The 20,545-nt window shown below is 42.6% G+C and overlaps 1 protein-coding gene across 1 annotated transcript in view; it reads left to right on the top strand.

The window, feature by feature from the left end:
* The first annotated feature begins 7,507 nt into the window (after positions 1-7,507).
* LOC134346260 (uncharacterized) overlaps positions 7,508-20,545 on the top strand; it is a 69,000-nt gene continuing 55,962 nt past the window's right edge. The window contains exon 1 of the mRNA XM_063047602.1: positions 7,508-7,632. The gene's annotated coding sequence lies outside the window, so the exon portion shown is untranslated. The remainder of the gene's footprint in view (positions 7,633-20,545) is intronic.

The following is a 20,545-nucleotide window of genomic DNA, read 5'->3' as shown; positions in this document are numbered from 1 at the left end:
ACTGAGTTTGTGCCTGTGGTCGTCTGCTGCTGTAACCCACCTGCTTCAAGGTTTGATGTGTTGTGCATTCAGAGATGCTCTTCTGCACACCACTGTAACGTGTGGTTATTTGAGTTACTGTTGCCTTCCTGTCAGATTGAACCAATCTGGCCACTGTCCTCTGACCTCTCTCATTAACAAGGCTTTTTCACCCACAGAACCGCTGCTCACTGGATGTTTTCTGTTTTGCACACTATTCTCTGTAAACTCTAAAGCAAGTGTTCCCAACCTTCTTTATCCCATGGAGTGTTACCATTAACCAAGGGGTCCATGGAGGCTATTGTACATGAAGATTCTAGGTGATCAGCAGTTTCTGAGATATTCAAACCACCCCATGTAGCACCAAACAATCATTTCATGGTCAAAGTCACTTAGATCACATTTCTTCTCCATTCTGATGTTCGGTCTGAAGGACAACTGACTTGACCATGTCTGCATGCTTTTATGTATTGAGTTGCTGCCACATGATTTGCTGATTAGATATTTGCATTAATGAGCAGGTGTACCTAATAAAGTGGCCACTGGGTGTATGTTTTTGTATGGAGAGTTTTAGATAAATATCCAAAAAAGTGTGTAAGACTGCTTTGGAGTCAACTATGTCAACTATAGCGATTACCTAGCAATGGGTGTGTGTCATTAAACTGAATTTCAATGTGTGGAGCTTGTTATGAGGATGCTGTTGCTTTTCAGATGGAGGGTGAAGTTGGAAGGAGCTGGGGCTGAGATGAATAAACGCCATTAGAGGAACGAGGTGGAAAGAACATGCCTGCAGAAAGTTTTGGGCAAATGGACTGTAAGGTGGAGGATAAAGAGTAAGGAAACAGTGCAGAGATTAAAGGAGCAAGGAGTGGTATGTTGAGGTTTAAAAGCAGGGGTTCTCAACCTTTTTTATGTCATGAATCCCTTTGTCAGTCCGGTATGGGCCCCTTCTCAGAATAATGTATTTAAATATATAAAATAAGCTACATAGGGTTACAAAAGAAACCAATTATTTTGGAATACAGTTATCAAAATATTAAAACACTTTTCTGATATAGTAATGTGCTTCTTTGTAACACATTAAATAAAACATTTAAAATATAGGCAAGTTTATAATTAAATTCATTTTTAAGACCCATTAGTATGAATGCTGTTGTTACTTAGCTTGAATAAGAACATTAAACTGTGGGGTGTTCTTTGACAAAGCCACACACATGTCATGTTGGACAGCCAACCGTAAGGCTGCCCAGTAGTTGGCCAGCTACATTGCACGAGCAACTGGAAGATTGCAATCACATTTGATCTAATGGCGGATCTAATAACTACCATAATTTCGAAGTAATGACGAGCATGCCTTAAGTGACATTTTGAGATATTTGTAACAACTGGAATGTGATATTAAAATATCTGTGATTTCTATTAGTAACAAAGTCACAGGTACTGCTGATACTACTGTGGTTTGTTGTCTACATTCTTAATTGAAGGAAATGCTAAATTTTAGTTAGAGATTACTGAAAATAAAGATGTAAAATGTTCCCATCTAAATTTCTGAACTCCCTGCAATTTATCCATGGTGCCCGAGGGGTCTGTGGGTCCTAGGTTAAGAATCCCTGTTTCCTTACATACAAACCCCTACCAGGCAACCAAAACACTTCTGGTTTGTCATAAAAGAAAACAATTGCTTATCTATTGTCCACCAAGGAAAGAAATCTGCAGCCCATTTCTTGTCTGAATCTTCATCTATCTTTAGACTTATAGGAACATAGATGTCTGTAACTACCTTCTGAAATGGCCTAACTAAAAAGAGGCAATAAGTGAAGGAAAATTAATGTTGGCCTATATCCCATGAATAGATTAATTAAAAAGCAAAAAAAATCAAAGTTTAATATTCAAATTTCTAAGTAAATTTATTATCAAAGTACATATATGTCACCATATACAAACCTGAGATTCATTATCTTGTGGGAATTCACAGTAAATACATAGACAAACAATGAAATCAATGAAAACCAACACAAAACAAACAACCAGTGTGCAAAAGACAACAAATTGTGCAAATACAAAAAGAAAAGAAATAATAATAAGCAATAACTATTGAGAAAATGAGAAAAGAGACATTGAGATTGAGTCCATAGGTTGTGGGAACATTTCAATGATGGGGAAGTGAAAATGAGTGAAGTTATCCCCTCTGGTTCAAGAGCCTGGTGGTTGAGGGGTAATAACTGTTCCCGAACCTAGTGATGGTGGTCCTGAGGCTCCTGTACTTCCATCCTGATGGCAGCTGCGAAAACAGAACATGACCTGGATGGTAGGGGTCCTTGATGACAGATACTGCTTTCCTGTTACAACACTCTGTATAGATGTGTTCAATGGTGGGGGAGTCCAAAACCCAGAGGGCACAGCCACAAGATAGAGGGATGTCCATTTAGAACAGAGATCAGGAGGAATTACTTTTGCCAGAGGGTGGTGAATCTATGCAATACATTGCCACAGGCAGTTGTGGAGACTAGGTCACTGGGTACATTTAAGGCAGAGGTTAATAGGTTCTTAATTAGTCAGGGCATGAAAGATTATGGGGAGAAGGCAGGAGAATGGGGTTGAGAGCCAAGTGGTTCAGTCATGGAACATAGAGCAAAAACACCTGTAAGGATTCTGAATAGCAGATTAGCCATGCAACATAGTGCAACAGACTCAAGATGCTAATTTGTTTACTTCTGGTCTATCTTCTATCACTCTCTGGAGTGTGCAGTTGTTCATTGTGACAGCGCTCAGTAAACTCACTCTGTACACTCATATTTAGATACACACACACACACACTCTCACACAAATTGCCTTGTCATTAGATTAGATTAGATTAGATTCAACCTTATTGTCATTGCGCCAAGTACAGATATAAAGCCAATGAAATGCAGTTAGCATCTGAAGGCACTTGAAAAGTTCCATCAACGCCATCTTCGAAACATCTTAAATATCAGCTGGGAAGATAGAAGAACCAACGTCAGTGTGCTAAATGAAGCAAAAACAACAAGCATTGAAGCCTACGTCATCAAGAACTAACTAAGATGGAGCGGTCATGTTGTTCAGATGAAAGACGAACGTCTGCCGAAACAAATCTTCTACTCCCAGCTTAAAGAAGGCAAACGTAAAAGAGGCGGGCAATAGAAGAGATTCAAAGCTGTCTTAAAAGCCAACATGAAGAAATGTAACGTTGACATCAACAATTGGGAAACCAATGCCAAGGACAGGAACCTCTGGCAAGCCATCATCTGAGAGGGAACAGCAACTTTCGAAGCCAACAGATGTGCAGAATTAGAAGAAAAGAGAAGAAAATGGAAAGAGAGGCAGCAACAACCAAAGCCCGATCTGCCATCTGGAACTACCTTTCCTGAATGCGGAAGAACTTCCAAAGCCAAGATTGGACTCATAAGACACTTGAGAGCCCATAAGTAGATCAACAGAACGAAGACCATCATCCTCGACCTCGAGGGATAGCTACGATGACAAGTTAGCATCTAACCAGAAATGCAAAGAATAGTGTTATTTACAAAATAACTGTGAATAAAAAGTAAGTGCTACAGCACACAAATATAAAACTACTGAGACAGTACAATATGGGTGCAATACTGCTTAGCGCAGGTTCAGCTGGGTCACAGCCTCAGGGAAGAAGCTCTTCCTGTGCCTGCTAGTGCAGGAGCGGAGGCTCCCGTAGTGCCTACCGGATGGGAGGAGAGTAAAAAGTCCATGGTTAGGGTAAGATGCATCCTTGATAATGCTTTTCGTCCTGCCCAGGCAGTGTTTATGGTAGATGTTCTCAATGGGGGTTCTACTGTTGCTGCGATGAGTGTGCGCACTTAAATGTCCCCCCCCCCGGTATATTCTAATAATGGGTCCTAAAGGGTTGGCTTTAAGGTGCCTTTCCCACCATACACGTGGAATATTCTATTTCTACAGATGAGTAGTGGAGAGTATATCGACAGGCTGCATCACAGCCTGGTATGGAAACACCAATGCCCTTGAATGGAAAAACCTACAGAAGGTAGTGGACTTGTCTCAGTCCATCACGGGTAAACCCCTCCCAACCATTGAACACATCTACATGAAATGCTGTCGTAGGAAAGCAGCATCCATCATCAAAGGTCCACCATCCAGGCCATGCTCTTTTTTTGCTGCTGCCACCAGGAAGAAGGTACAAGAGCCTCAGGACTTGCACCAATGGGTTTTAGAACAGTTACTATCCCTGAACCATCAGGCTCTTGGACAAAAGGGGATAACTACACTCACTTGCCCATCTATTGAGATGTTCCCACAATCAATGATCTCTCTTTAAGGACTCTTTATCTCATTATCTCAAGTTCTCGTTAATCTTTTCAATATTTATTAATTTTTATTAATTTCTACATAGAAGAATACAGAGTACAAGAAAGTGTATACAAAAGGTCAAAAAAAAGATTTTTAAAAACTGACTGATTTAGTTTTTAAAGAATGGAACAGGTTGGGTATTAAATGTTTTAGGGATCCGTTTGTTGGAGGAGATCTTTCCTCATTTAAGCAATTGTCAGCTCAATATAGCTTACCCAAAACTCACCTTTTTAGATATCTACAAATCAGAGACTTTTTAAGATCTCAATTATGCACATTTCCTATAAGCTCAGATAACAACTCACTAGATGTAATTTTTAATTTGACACCTTTTCACAATGGTTCAATACCTAATATTTAAGGTATGTTACTGGAGATGAGGAATGTTCCTTTAGACAAAATTAAGAATCTCTGGGAACACGATTTACAGACATCAATATCTGAGGAAACTTGGAATGTAGTTTTTAAGCTGGTTCATATTTCATCACTATGTGCTCGCCATTCCCTCATACAATTTAAGATGGTACATAGAGTATGACTAAAGATAAGCTATTTCCTTTTTATTCGGATATATCTCCCTACTGTGACAGATGTAATAATGGAGAAGCTTCATTAATTCATATGTTTTGGACTTGTCCGTGTCTTGAAAAATATTGGAAGGAAGTTTTTCAAACTTTTTCTTTACTTTTCAAAGTCAATTTTAAGCCTAATCCTCTGATGGCCCTATTCGGTATTGTTGCAAGACAAGATATCAAGCTGAAGACATCTGATTTACATATTTTGGCCTTTAGCTCTCTTATAGCTAGGAGGGCGCTTTTGTTTAAATGGAAAGATGTTTTCCCTCCTACTCATGCTCAATGGTTATGCAACGTTATGTCACGCTTAGATTTAGAGAAGATTTGTTGTTCAATTTCTGAATCTCGTCAAGACTTTCAAACATTGTGAGGACCCTTTCCGAATTATTTTCAAAACTTTCAAAATCCTCAATTCTTTGTTTAAATTCAAATGTTGGCTATTTTAATTTTTTATTATACGAGAAGGTATTTTACCTTTTTTCTCCTTAATAAACAGCTTTAGTCTTGGTAGGGGTTAGACTTTTTTGTAATAAATTAGTATATTTCAATATAACTATTGACTAACTCACATGAATATGGGGTAATGAGATTGTTATTATGAATAGATATAATGTAATTGGTAGTTAAAAATTTTTTTTGACCTTTTATATACACTTTCTTGTACTCTGTATTCTTCTATGTAGAAATTAATAAAAATATTGAAAAGTTCTCGTTATTTATTGCTATTTATTTATATTTGCATTTGCACAGTTCCTTGCCTTCTGCACTCTAGTTGAGCTTTCATTGATCCTATTATAGCTACTATTTGATGTGTGTATACATGTTATTTGTAATCTGTATTTAAGGTAGATCCTTCTGTTTATTTTGTAATATGATTGTAACTCCATTGAGGGGTGCATCATATTGTAATTCATGTGTAGTCTTAAGTTAACTTTGTGGGTAATTAAAGATGGTATGTCCTGGTGCCTAATAAAATGGGGCTGTTCACTCTCAGTAGCAGAGAGAGATCAAGCTGCCAGGAGTTCACAATGGACAAAGTACGGAACTTTAAATTGTGTTTACTGGTAGATACCTTTTTGTAAATATTGGCTGTTTTTACTATTTTTGCTAAGTTTTGTAAGTTTGATTTTTGATGCACTTAATAAACACCCTTGTATGAAAGTGCTAAGTGACTCCAGCCATCTTTTGTTTGTTCAAACCCACATATTTTTACGCCATCATAGAAGAGTAGATACATTTAGTATGGATACACTGAAAGACAAGATGGATAATTAGAATAAGAATCGGAAGCAGGATTATTATCACTGACTCATGTTGCGAAGTTTGTTGTTTTGCTGCAGCAGTATAGTAAAGAGATAGACAAATAAAAAAAGTACAAAAAGAGAGCAAAGTAGTAAGGTAGTGTTCATGAGTTCATGGATTGTTCAGAAATCTGATGGTAGAGAGGAAAGAAGTTGTTCCTAAAATGCTTCAGGCTCCTGTATTTTCTTCCTGATGGCAGTAATGAGAAGAGGACATGTCCTGGATGGTGATGGTTGTAAATGATGGATGCTACTTACTTGAGGCATCCCCTTTTGAAGATGCCCTCAATAGTAGGGAGGCTAGTTCCCATGATGGAGCTATCTGAGTTTATAACCCTCTGCAGCGTTTTCTGATCCTCCATATTAGGTGGTGATGCAAACACAGTACACATGTAGAAATTTGCTAGGGTCTTTGGTGGTATACCAAATCTTCTCAAACTCTGAATAAAATATAGCCGCTGGTGTGCCTACTTAGTAATTGCATCAATACATTAGTTCTAGGATGAATCTTCAGAGATTTTGACACTCAAGAACTTGAAGCTGCTCGCCTTTTCCACCCAATGAGGACTAGTGTGCGTCTCCAAACGTCCCCTTCCTGAAGTCCATAATTAATTCCTTGGTCTCTCTGATGTTGAATGCAAGGTTGTCATTGCAATTCTACTCAACCATCTGATCTATCTCACTCCTGTACGCCTCCTCATCACCATCTGAGACTCTGCCAACAACAGTCGTATTATAGTTGAATTTATAGGCAAAAAGAAATTAAAGGGAAAGGAAGAGAAGGGTATGCGGATGGGATGAGCGGAGGCTCCAAGAGCATCAACACTGGCGCAGACTGATTGGGTTTAGTACCCAGTTCTGTACTGTGGACACCATGTAGATCTATGGATTTAGTTAATTGTAGGAGTAAGATATCTAGTGAATGCAACAGTTTGTTCGTTATGTGCCGTGTTATATGACGTGGGCAATCATGGTCTTTCCATGGCCATGATTGTTCTTGGCAATTTTTTCCTACAGAAGTGGTTTGCCATTGCCAGTTTCTGGGCAGTGTCTTTACAAATGTGTGACCCCAGCCATTATCAATATCCTTCAGAGACTGTCTGCCTGGCAGTAATTATAATATGCACCAGCTGATCATAGGACCATCCACCACCTGCTTCCATGGCTTCATGTGACCCTGATCGGTGGGGGGAGGGGGAGCTAAGCAGGTGCTACACCTTGCCCAAGAGTGACTTGCAGGCTAGCGGAGGGAAGGAGTGCCTTACACCTCCCCTGGTAGAGATATATCTACACCCCGCCACCTTGGGCGAATGCAATGGGAGAATGAAATTAGGCAAGGGATCTATCAATGGCAGTGGCATAAGTGACAGACTGGAAGGTAAGTAAAACTGATAGGTTAAAGCTGAAAAGCAAAGGTCATAAATTCAGACCTAGGAACAGAGGCTGCGAGTACAACTGTAGCACTCATTACATTACTAACATAAGGATGATCAGGATTAGCACCACAGCGCCACCTACTGTGCAGGCATATTCATGGGGACTGACATAGGTCATAAAGGACAGAAAATCAATCCATATATGCCTCTTACGGTGCAGAGTCAGTCTACCTACAGTGTCTTCCAGAGAGAGGTCAGTCTGTAATAAATATTCCTCTGTACAATGGATGTACAGGAGCCTTAAGTCCCATACCACCAGGTTCAGGAACAGTAAACAGACAACCATCAGGTTTCTGAAACTGGTGAAGATAACTTCACTCACCTCAACTCTGAAATCATTCTACAACATACAGGCTCACTTTCAAGGATTCTACTACTCATGTTCTCAGTATTATTTATTTCACTGTATTTGCCCAATTTTTCTTCTTTTGAATATGTTTTTGTCAGTGAAGTTTTGTATAGTTTTTCATAAATTCTGTTGTATTTCTTCATTTTCCTGTAAATGCCTGCAAGGAAATTAATTTCAAGTTAGAATATGGTAATATATATGTACATTGATAATAAATTGACTTTGAATGAACTAGTGTGGATTTAGACTCCGCGATACATGCCTGTCTGCTCGGTGTTTCCTCAGAAAAGACTTGAAATCTTCAATAAATATCCCTCCACTAAATGCATCTCTTCCAGCGAGGAGCTTCACAACATACTAAGCACCCCACCATAAAGTATGTCTCTCTCAGTGTGGACTCAGGTTCATGAATGCTTTCCACTGTGGAGGTGGACTGAAATGTGAGAGCAGATTGTGACACAACACCTATACGGTTACAACATCGGCATTGACATGACACTGCACAGATCTGTCTGTTTACAAAAAGCAGGACAAATGTAATCCGGGTAATTAAACAGACTCTAAAGCATTCAAAGTAATGGAATCTGTCTTCAACAGCATTATCAAACAACACCTATTTACCAATAATCTATTTACCAATTTCAGTCTGTGTTTTGCTAAGAACATTGGGATCCAGACCCCATCACATTCTGGGCTGAACTCCAGAGGCAAGGTGAGAGCGACTACCTTTGACATTAAGAAAGAATTTGAGTGTATCATCAAGACACCCTGTAAAACTTGGGAAAACTCTCCAGTGATTAGAGTCAAACCTTGCATGAAGATAGTATATGGTGATAATAGTACTTCGATAATAAATTTACTTTGACTTTGAATGAACTAGTGTTAAGTTAAATTCTCTTTATATGCCTCTTTATAAAACCTAAATTCATGATCAAGGGGAAATCACTCCAGTGATATTGTCAGACTGCCAGGGAGAGGCGTCAGAGTCTGTGCTCTCCACTGGGTGTGGTGTGCTGTGGCATCCAGGCTGGAGTCGGTGTAGCTCCCGCCCCCCCCCTCGGTGTTGCCCCCGCCCCCTCCCCGGTGTTTCCCCCACCCCCTCCTCAGTGTTCACTCAGCAGTAGATAAACTCTGTTGTGGTCATCTGCAGTTTTCAGCGGCGTTGGATGGCTTGATTTTGGACTCTTTTATGGAGTGGCTGTATCTAAAATGGTTAATCAGATTACCTATCTGGGGGAAGAAACTTATAACCATGTAACCATATAACAATTACAGCACGGAAACAGGCCATCTCGGTCCTTCTCGTCCGTGCCGAACTCTTAGTCTCACCTAGTCCCACCAACCTGCACTCAGCCCATAACCTTCCATTCCTTTCCTGTCACGAAAGGAAACAGACAGATCTGTGCAGTGTCATGTCGACGCCGATGTTGTAACCGTATAGGTGTTGTGTCACAATCTGCTCTCACATTTCAGTCCACCTCCACAGTGGAAAGCATTCATGAATCTGAGTCCACACTGAGAGAGACACACTTTATAGCGGGGTGTTGTGAAGCTCCTCACTGGAAACGATGCATTTAATGGAGGGATATTTATTGAAGATTTCAAGTCTCTTCTGGGGAAACACCGAGCAGACAGGCATGTATTGCGGAGTCTAAATCATCCTGTTATGATGGCATGAAATTTTTGTTTTAATAGCCCTATCACATTTTCCGTAAGGGAACTTTTAGAAAAGGCAGTTTGCAGTGTGGGTAGTGTCCACAATGATTTTTCCTGCCAATTTCTTTGTCCTGGACACATGCAATTCCTGCAGTGATGGCAGACTGTAGCCATTGACCTTTTCTGCTGTCCTGACAGTTCACTGTAGTTTTTGTATATGGTTAGAGGATGCTGCCTGTGATACTATAGTTATTTATTCACCATTCTGACTTGGGGATAGATAGATCATTCTGCATTATTACAAATCCTTTGTGAGAGTAACGTCACCAAAAAGATAACAGCAGTTCAAGAAAGCATCTCCATCACCACCTTCCTGAGAGCAATTTGGGATACTACTACTACTACGTTGACTCAGGCCTAGGGGGACGGCGTCGGGCACGATGACGGACTCTCCACAAGTAAGGGATGGGTGGTAAAATACAAATGACCCTGAAAATAAATATAAAGAAATAGTCTCCATCACAAACACAAGAAAATCTGCAAACACTGGAAATCCAAAGCAACACAAACAAAATGCTGGAGGAACTCAGCAGGCCAGGCAGCATCTACGGAACAAAGTAAACAGTTGACATTTCAGGCTAAGACTTTTCATCAGGACAGCAAATGAAGGATATCAGTCACAGTAAGAAGGTCGGGGAAGGGGAGGAAGAAAGGTGGCAGGTGATAGGTGAAACTGGGAGAAGGACTGGGGGTGTAGTAAAGAGCTGGGAAGTTGATTGGTGAAAGAAATAAAGGGCTGGAGGAGGAGAAATCTGATAGGAGAAGATAGAAGACCATGGAAGAAAGAGAAGGAGGTGGGGCACCACAGGGAGGTGATGGGCAGGTAAGGAGATAAGGTGAGAGAGAGAAACGGGAATGGTGGCGGGGGGGCGGAATTACTAGAAGTTTGAGAAATCGATGTTCATGCCATCAGTTTGGAGGCTGCCCAGACAGAATATAAGGTGTTGCTACTCCAATCAGAGTGTGGTCTCATTGCAGCGGTAGAGAAGGCCATGAATTGACATGTTGCAATGGGAATGGGAAGTAGAATTGAAATGGGCGGCATTTTCCTTGGCAGGTTGAAGGCTGGTTAATGGATGAGAAACAGTACAAAGCATTGGTCTGTGAAGGTATTCTGCATTTGCTGAGGGTGTACACAAACATGGCAGTAGAAATATTATTTTGCAAAACTAAAGCTAACTTGTTTGAAATAAAAGTGGTTTTTGTCATTATTGAAGTACTGAGAGGCATAATTTGTTTCAAGCTCAATTGCAGTTGTGGCTCTTACCTTGCAAAAAATCTGTCATTGAAAATGGATTGGGCAATGGAATATTGCTTGCTCAGATATTTCAGGATTGCAAGAGGCTGCAAAGAGGTATATACTCAGCTCCCTCACCATCAAGGACATCTTCAATACATGGTGCCTGAATGAGGTGGCACCCATTGTTAAAGACCCTCACCATCCCAGGATATGCCCTCTTTTCATTACTACTATCGACAAGGACGTCTAGGAACCTGTAGACCCACACTAAACAGCTTCTTCCTCTCCTCCGTCAGATCTCTGTATGGCCCATGAGGTCATGAACACTACTTCATTATTCATTTTTTGTGCTCTACTTATTTTGTAATTTATCGTAATTTTATGTATTTGCACTGTACTGCGGCAGCAAAACAACAAATTTCACTTCGTATAACTCATCTCACCACATCACTTGGCATCACTTTATGTACATACATTCAGTCTTTGTACAGTATATAACAGTTACTTATACATTAAGTTTTAAAGGATTGCCTTTTATTTATATTTATTTTGTCAATTTTGATTTTTTTATTGTGTTCTTTACATTTTACATTCACCTATACAGATATGTGCAAGATATTCAACAGGTTACTGTTTTTTGGCACATTTACATCTGAGCAAATGGCATTGACCTAAAATGTTAACTTCTGCTTCTTTTTCTACATTTCCTGCTTGAACTTTGGCTGACTTGAAAACCGAATGACGGAAGCTTTTGTGCAAAGAGGGAAATTAGACACACCGGTATAAACTAATTATCAATCCTCAGAGCTGTCTCCTCCCCGGAGACATGTTTACCTGTCTCCTATTCTGCCTTGTACAGTTGGTATTACAGGTAGTTACTAGGTTGGCTCCTAAGGTAAGGTAGGAGATAAATCAGCCCAGATTTTATGATTTTTGAACCTGCCCTCTCTCTTTTGCCAAGTTGATGTGGATGTATTCCATAGTACGTCACGTTTATGTTTAATACATCTCCACCCCCCCCAGCTCAAGGCACTTGATTACAGGATATCTGATTACATGGCATCGCAGGGTGTCTGATTACATCTGTATTCACCTTATCAGGATCCACAATTACATTTCTTTCCATGCTCAGAATTATATTCACTGAGGAAAAAAATATGGATATTTAAAAGAAACCTATTTTAGGTTTAAAGTCAATGTAACATAATTTTTAAAAAGTGATTAAACCAGAAAATGTCATAAATACTCGGAAGATCGGGGAGCCAACATGGAGTGAGGTTAAGAAAAGCACACAAGAAAATATCAGAGTAAGGTTTAATATCACTGACATATGCTCTGAAATTAGTTTTGCAGAAGTACAGTGCAATACATATAAATACTATAAATTACAGCAAGAAATATATATACATAAATTAAATAAGTTCTGCAAATTAGTGAGGTAGAGTTGTGAAGAAATGTCTTGCCGTGAAATGTCAACAGTTTATTGAATAGCTGTTCATTAATAAAACAGCCCAGTCCTTCGCACCAAAGCTCACCCCACCACTGAATACATTTACATGGAGCATGGCCACAATAAAGTGACATCCATCATCTAGACCCCTAGGACACCACTACCATCCGGCAGAAGGTGCAAGAGCCTTAGGTCCCATACCACCAGGTTAAGGAACAGTTATTACCCTGAACCATCAGGCATGGATAACTTCACTGACTACTACTCTAAACTGATTCTACAACCTATAGACTCACTTTCAAGGGGTCTTTGCAACACATGTTCTCAGTAGTAGTTTTTTATTTGCATAGTTTGTCTTCTTTTCAACATTAGTTGCTTGTCAGTCTTTGTCTATTTATGTGTACAGTATTGTACAAATGCCTTAGACACATGGGAGCCTGCAAGGAGAAAGCTGGAGAGAGCTTCCTGAGAACATTGTCTGTTCACCCGGTGTTTAGAGCTGCTTTTGAGGAAATGTGTGGCTGCATCGGGCCAGATAATGAGTTTAAACAAGGGACTGTGTAGTTCGCCCAGTCCAAGCCAATCGTGTTACGGCCTGGGAAGTAGCAAGAGTAATGGGAAACCCCAAATTTCCCGAATCCCGAATCCCGAATGCCTGAGGGCAAGGCCCTCCTGGTGGATGCTCCGGAAGACCAGGAAGACCATGAAAAGGAGTCAGAAGTGCCTGCTGGGGTACTGCTGAGGGCCGAACTGCAGAAGCCCTCAGATGTTTAGGTGAACAGGATGGCAGTGATTGTCAGGAACACTACGAAGAGGGAGGTCACCTTCAAGTGGGGTTGCTCCTGGTGGATCTTTTCCTGGTGACGATAATCTCTAGTGTCCCTGTGAGACAAGCCCGGGAGAAACTATCTGAATAGGGGGGAAAGTTGACCGCTGAGTCATTCAACTTTAGGGATGTTCCGATACCTGTGGGTTGGAAGAGGAGGTTGGCAGAGAAGGTGGTGAAACTGGAAGGTGTCCTTCCACTGACAACTTTGGTGTAGGTTGTTCCAAGAGCACTCGTCGCACTATTCAGGTGACCGAGGACACCCTGTTCTGAGGGAGGCCGCGGCAACTGGCTCCTGCAGAGGTAAAGATGTTCATCAGCATTTGTGTAAGTTGAAGGAAGCTGGGATCATCACTGAGTCCAGAAGCCCCTATGCGTCTCCAATGGTAGTGGCCAGGAAGAAGAATGGGAAGGTACAAATGTATGTGGGGTATAGGACTTTGAACAGGCATACCATCCCCAACTAGTATACAGTCCCAAGGACCAAAGACGTGCTGGCCTGTCTTAGTGGTGCAAAGTGGTTCAGTGTGCTGGACTTGAGGTGTGGATATTACCAGATCCCCTTGAGCGAGGCTGACAAAGAGAAGGCAGCCTTTTTATGTCCACCCGGATTCTTCCAGTTTGAAATGATGTCCCAGGACATATTGGGAGCCCCTGCAACCTTCCAGTAGGTCATGGAGAAAACAGTGGGGGACATGAACTTGCTTGAGGTATTGGTGTATCTGGATGACGTCATAGTGTTTGGGTCCACCTTGAAGCAACATGAAGTGAGGCTACTGAAGGTGCTGGGTTGCCTGAAAGCTGAATGGTTAAAACTTTCCCTGGACAAGTGTCAGTTCTGTAAGACGTCTGTCAGTTATGTTGGGCACATAGTCTCACAGATGGAGTAGTTACAGAGCCGTCTAAGATAGAGGTAGTGACCACATGGCCAAGGCCCCAGACTGTGAGCGCTTTGCACTTGTTCCTTGGGCTCTGTGGTCACTATTAGAGGTTCGTAAAGGGCTACACGAAAGTGAGTCGCCCTTTAAATCAGCTTCTGTGTGGTTGCCCTCTCTTAGGGAAGAAAGGGAGGAGGAAAAAAGGAGAGGAGGGTAAAAAGTATCTTAGCCCTTCGGAGCCTTTTGGACCGAGGTAGGATGTGAAGTGTGAAGAGGCCTTTCAGTTGCTGAAGGAGATGCTGACCCAACCGCCTGTGCTGGCTTTTTCAGACCCCCGATTGCCTTATGTACTGCATATGAATGCTAGCAGAGAGGTATTTGGGGGTGTCCTGTATCAGGACCAGGGCATCGGGTTGAGACCTGTTGCGTTGTCAGCCGGAGTTGGTCGCCCGCTGAGAAATCCTATCCCATGCACAAGTTGGAGTTTCAGGCATTAAAATGGGCTGTGGTGGCTAAGTTGAGTGACTACCTCTATGGTGCCAAATTTGAGGTGAGGACTAACAATAATACCCTAACTTATATTGTGACCTCAGCGAAATTGGATGCCACAGGCCATCGGTGGTTGGCGGCATTCTCTGCCTATGATTTCAGCCGGAAGTATCGGCCGGGAAGTAAGAACATTGATGCTGATACTTTATCCCGACATGTGCATGAAGGCCTGGACACGGACAGAGAGTACGAGAGTGTTCCAGCCCTGGGAGTGAAAGCCATGTGTTAGTTTGCCATTACGGTGAAGGCAGACGGAAGGCAAGGGCAGGATCGAGCGGTAGATCAATTGGGAGCTTCTGATGATGCCATTCCACAAGGTTACTATAACCTGACTGCTCTGAAGACAAACCAGTTACTAGAATTGAGTCCTAGGGGGAGGAAAAGATGGTGGCGTACCTGCGTGTGCGCAGCTCCAGTGAAAAATGATATAATATCTGTTAAATAGGGGCTGTGGAAAATTCTGATTTGATGGAGAATGGACGTGAAAGCACGGAGGAACATCTGGAGAAATTTCTGACATGCCCGTTCGCTGCTGTCGTTACAATGTGGTCGGGAATCTTTCGGAGGGTAGACCTCAAAATCCCCGGCCTTGCCTGCTTTTGGTGACCGAGAATCATTCGGACAGAGATGGCGCTCAGTACTCGGTGTCGGAGAGCTGATCAGAGCTCGAAGTTTTCGGATGACTCAGAGTCGGATTGTGGTCGGCACGGCAGGGAGAGTTTTTCTTCCTTCTCCCGTCTGCGTGAGATGTGGGACATTTGAGAAACTTTGAACTTTACTGTGCTCATGGACTTCTTCATCAAGTTATGGTATTGTGCACTGTTGTAACTATATGTTATAATTATGTGGTTTTGTCAGTATTTTCAGTCTTGGTCTGTTCTGTGTTTTGTGATATCACACCGGAGGAAATAATGTATCATTTCTTAATGCATGCATTACTAAATGACAATAAAAGAGGACTACGTGTCTTCATAATCCTAATCCTAGGGAAGTGGCAGCTGCTCAGCAGGATGACCTGGGCATCGGTACCATTTGGTCAGCAGTCAAAAAGGGAGACATGGCCCAAGTGGAGAAGATGAAACACGCTGTGGTGCCTCCATCACTGAGAGAATGGCCCAGATTGGAGTTGAGAAATCAGATCCCATACCAGGTCACGTCACCTCTGGACCAACCTTGGCGTTCCCAGCTGGTTCTGCCTGAAGTATTGGAGGATTGTGTTGAAGTCACTTCATGATGATTCTGGACATTTGGGGATTGAAAAGACCTATGGATTGCTCAGAGATTGGTTTTACTAGCTCCGAATGAAGCTTGAGGTCGAAGGATACTGCAAGTCGTGATTTCGATGCATATGAAGAGAGATGCTGCCTACGAGGGCAGCTCTGTTGTCCCACTTGCAGAGTGCAGGGCCCCTTGACTTGGTGTGCTTGGATTTCCTGCCAATAGAGCCAGATGCCAGCAACATGGTGAATGTCTTAGTCATCACGGATCACTACTCCAGATATGCTCAAGCTTTCCCTACCAAGGATCAGAGGGTGTCCACAATGGCCAAAGTGTTATGGGAGAAGTATTTTATTTATTATGGCCTTCCCAAGTGGATACATAGTGATCAGAGACGGGATTTCGAGAGTAGGCTCATACATGAGTTACTGAGTATGCTCGGAGTCGAAAAGTCAAGGACTACTCCTTATCACCCGCAGGTTGAGAGGTTTAATCAGACCTTGCGAGACATGCTCGGAACCTTGGAGATCAGCAAGAAGAACAAATGGAGTCAACATATTGGACATCTGGTCCAATGCTACACTGTACCTGAAATGAAGCTACTGGATACTTGCCATGTTATCTGATGTTTGGGTACGAGGCGAGGTTGCCCATCGATCTTTGTTTTGGGACTGACGAGGAAGACCTACCACCGAAGACTTATCTGAAGTATGTGTCTGATATGAGAAGGGAGCTGAAAAAGGCTTATGAATTAGCTGAGGTCACGGCTGCCAAGTATAATCAAGGAAGTAAGAGGAGGTATGATCAAAAGGTTAGGTTCTCCCAACTCGTGCTGGGAGACCAAGTCCTCATAAGGAATTTGGGGCTACCTGGGAAGCATAAGTTGGCTGACCACAGGGCAGCTATGGCCTTTCTGGTGGAGAGTCAGGTGCCAAAAGTACCAGTTTTCCAGGTGAAACAAGAGGATGGGAATGGGCCTGTCAAGATTCTCCATCAGAACCACCTTCTGCCTCTGGGACAAGAGGTGGAGGTGACCCAGAGCCCGACCTGGAGCCTACACCTAGTAAGAGGACTGTGCGGTGACACGGGGTGACTGATGGACCAACAGCAGGAGAGATTAGACCGGCCCCCACCTCTGAGTGGGATACTGATTTGGAGATGAGGAAATGGGGGTGTGGTATATACTGCCTTTTGCTAACTCCCCACTGATTGAGGAAGAGATTCCCAACCCTTCTCATGCTGAGTCAGGTGAAATTGGAGGGGGCTATCTGTAACAGCCTGGGTTTCAGCTGGACCCTGCAAGGGATGAAGCGGGGCTCAGCTAAGGGACAGAGGGGTCGGAGTTGCAGGAGGGCATGAGTGATAGACCGGGGGAGGCCTCCCCAGTAGTGTCGGAACATGAAGAAGCAGATGAGGGGGTACGGAGGTCTCAAAGAATCAGGAGACCACCGGAGTGACTGGCCTATGTAGCACCGGGGGAACAGAGTATGGCCCCTACTGCTTTGGGGAGCTATGTCACTGCCTTTTACACCTGGGTTAAACTTTGTGCTTTGTATGAAGAATTGGCAAGTTATCTCAATGTCATGAGGACACGACTAAATTTGGTGGGGGGTTAATTTTGATTCTATTCAAAGCACAGGGAGGAAATCAATCTCCACCCTCTCTTTATTTGCCCTTGAATCACCAATACTTCTGAGTCTTATGTTTTTGTTAATTAGTAAACATTTAGTAGATACATCTGGTTTAAGATAGTGCAGGTAAACCTCAGTGACTTTTGGCTGATGGCTAACAAAACAAGGATAGCAACTAAGTACTTTGTTAACCATGCTTTTTCTGGCAAACAATCATCACAAGTGATAGACTGTAGCTTTCTTTTGGACTTAGGGGCAATTTGGTGTAGCGGAACCGAGGTAAGGCAAGGTGGTGGGTCCGTCACCAAGAGTGTAGAAGGTTGGGCACAGGCCAAATCGAAGCCATGGGGCCCAGGTCTCAGAGTGTATCAACATGACTGAACACGATGTGCAGATAGAGATTTACAAGTGGAATCAAGGCGGCAAAGTCTGGCATATCCAAGTGGCAGAACCTGAAGTTCGTATAAAGATTTAAGCACCAGGCCAGATTGTAAAGGTCAGGGTGTCAAGGCCCAAGGTGAGGGGCGAGCCAGTTCAGATTGCTGCTTGAAGCAGCAGAACCCATTGTTTAGATGGAAAGTTTAGTGTTAGACCAGATTGAAAAGGTCAGATTGTCAGGGGTTTCTTTTCGTTGCATATTGGTTCAATGGTCTTCTTTTTATGGGTTATTTTATTATTTTATTTTTTATGGGCATGATGTGGTTTTTATTCTCTGCACATTGGGTGTCAAGCTGTTTAACACCCAACATGCAGAGAATAACTGGGTTTTTTTGGGGGATGTCTTTGTTTCATGGCAGTCTGTTAGGAGATGAATCTCAAGGTTGTATAATGTATGCATACTTTGATAATAATTGAACTTTGAACTTTGAGATACAGTACCGTGAAAACGTCTTTTCCATTGCCTTTTTCTGGGCAGTGTCTTTACAAGATGGGTGACTGCAGCCATTATCAATCATCTTCAGAGATTGTCTGCCTAGCGTCAATGGTCGCATAACCTGGACCAGCTGATTGATATGCACCAGATGCTCACTTGACCATCCATCACCTGCCCCAATGACTTCAGCTGACTATGATTGGGGAGGGGGGGCTAAACAGGTGCTACACCTTGCCCAAGGGTGTCCTGCAGGTTAGTGCAGGGAAAGAGCACCTTATGCCTCCTTTGTTAGAGATGTATCTCCATCCTGCCACCCTATATTTACAATACTATATTTACAATATTACTCAAGTACTACTGAAATATTGAATACAGGACACTTACTTACTTGGAGATCCTATCAAAATGATAACCTATCATTTGATTTCTCTTCGCAAACACGAGGAATTCTGCAGATGCTGGAAATTCAAGCAACACACATCAAAGTTGCTGGTGAACGCAGCAGGCCAGGCAGCATCTCTAGGAAGAAGTACAGTCGACGTTTCAGGCCGAGACCCTTCATCAGGACTAACTGAAGGAAGAGCCAGTAAGAGATTTGAAAGTGGGAGGGGGAGGGGGAGATCCAAAATGATAGGAGAAGACAGGAGGGGGAGGGATGTAGCCAAGAGCTGGACAGGTGATTGGCAAAAGGGATATGAGAGGATCTTGGGACAGGAGGCCCAGGGAGGAGGAAAGGGGGAGGGGGTATGGGACAGGAGGCCCAGGGAGGAGGAAAGGGGGAGGTGATCCTCTCATATCCCTTTTGCCAATCACCTGTCCAGCTCTTGGCTCCATCCCTCCCCCTCCTGTCTTCTCCTATCATTTTGGATCTCCCCCTCCCCCTCCAACTTTCAAATCTCTTACTGGCTCTTCCTTCAGTTAGTCCTGACGAAGGGTCTCGGCCTGAAACGTCGACTGTACCTCTTCCTAGAGATGCTGCCTGGCCATTTGATTTCTCTTACTAAAGTGCATGACCTCACACTTCTCCATGTTAAATTTAATTTACCAGTCTTTGCTCACCCATTCAATCCATCTATATCTCACTGCAGAATCACAGTATCCATATCACAGCATGCCCTTCCACCTATTTGCATAACTTCAGCAGATTTGGAAACTCTACATACTCCTTCTTCTTCCAGGTCATAAATGTAAATAGCGAACAGTCAATTTCCACTAGTTAACTCCTTTCAGTCTAAAAAGGAAACATTTACTTCACCTCTCTGGTTTTCTATGAAGCAACCAAGTTTAACACACTTCCTTCAATACAATTTCCTCATGGCGGATTCAGAGGAATTTCTTTAGCCAGAGGGTGGTGAATCTGTGGAATTCATTGCCATGGATGATTGTGAAGGCCAAGTCACACGGTATATTGAAACCGGAGATTGGTAGGTTTTTAAAAATTATTTACTTATTGAGATGTTGAGATATGGAATAGGTCCTTCCGGCTACTCGAGCCGTGCCACTCAGTGACCCCCGATTTAAGCCTAGCTTAATCACGGGATAACTTACAGTGGTCAATTAACCTGCTAACCATACAGTCTTTGGACTGTGGGAGGAAACTGGAGTACCCAGAGGAAACCCACATGGTCACCCGCTTAATTGGGCCAATATGTACTGGTCCTGATGTGTCCCAATTAACCAGAAGACACTGTATTTCAGATTTCAAGCATCAATAGTTTTTAAAATAGTTTTCATGCAGATGAAATAGCTCTTTCAACACAGAAAATGATTTAAAGATTAGCTTTATTTGTCACAGGTACATTGAAATACCAAGACATACAGTAAAGAGCATTATTTGCATCAATGACCAACATAGTCCAAGGATGTGCTGGATCAGCCCACGAGTGGTGTCATGCTTCCTGCGCCAACATAGTATGTCCACAACTTCCTAACCCTAACCAATAATTCTTTGGAATGTGGGAGGAAACCAGAGTACCCAGAGGAAATGCACATGGTCATGGGGAGAATGTACAAACTCCTTACAGACAACGTTGGGAAACGAACCCCAACCTTCCGATTGCCGGTGCTGTAAAGCATTACACTAACCACTATGCTGCTATGCTGCCCACAGCTGACAGAATGTAA

The sequence above is a fragment of the Mobula hypostoma genome, chromosome 5 (genome assembly GCF_963921235.1).
Source record: "Mobula hypostoma chromosome 5, sMobHyp1.1, whole genome shotgun sequence".
Lineage (NCBI taxonomy): Eukaryota > Metazoa > Chordata > Chondrichthyes > Myliobatiformes > Myliobatidae > Mobula > Mobula hypostoma.
The sequence above is the reverse complement of the archived record's forward strand: the minus strand, read 5'-3'. Positions and strand labels throughout refer to the sequence as shown.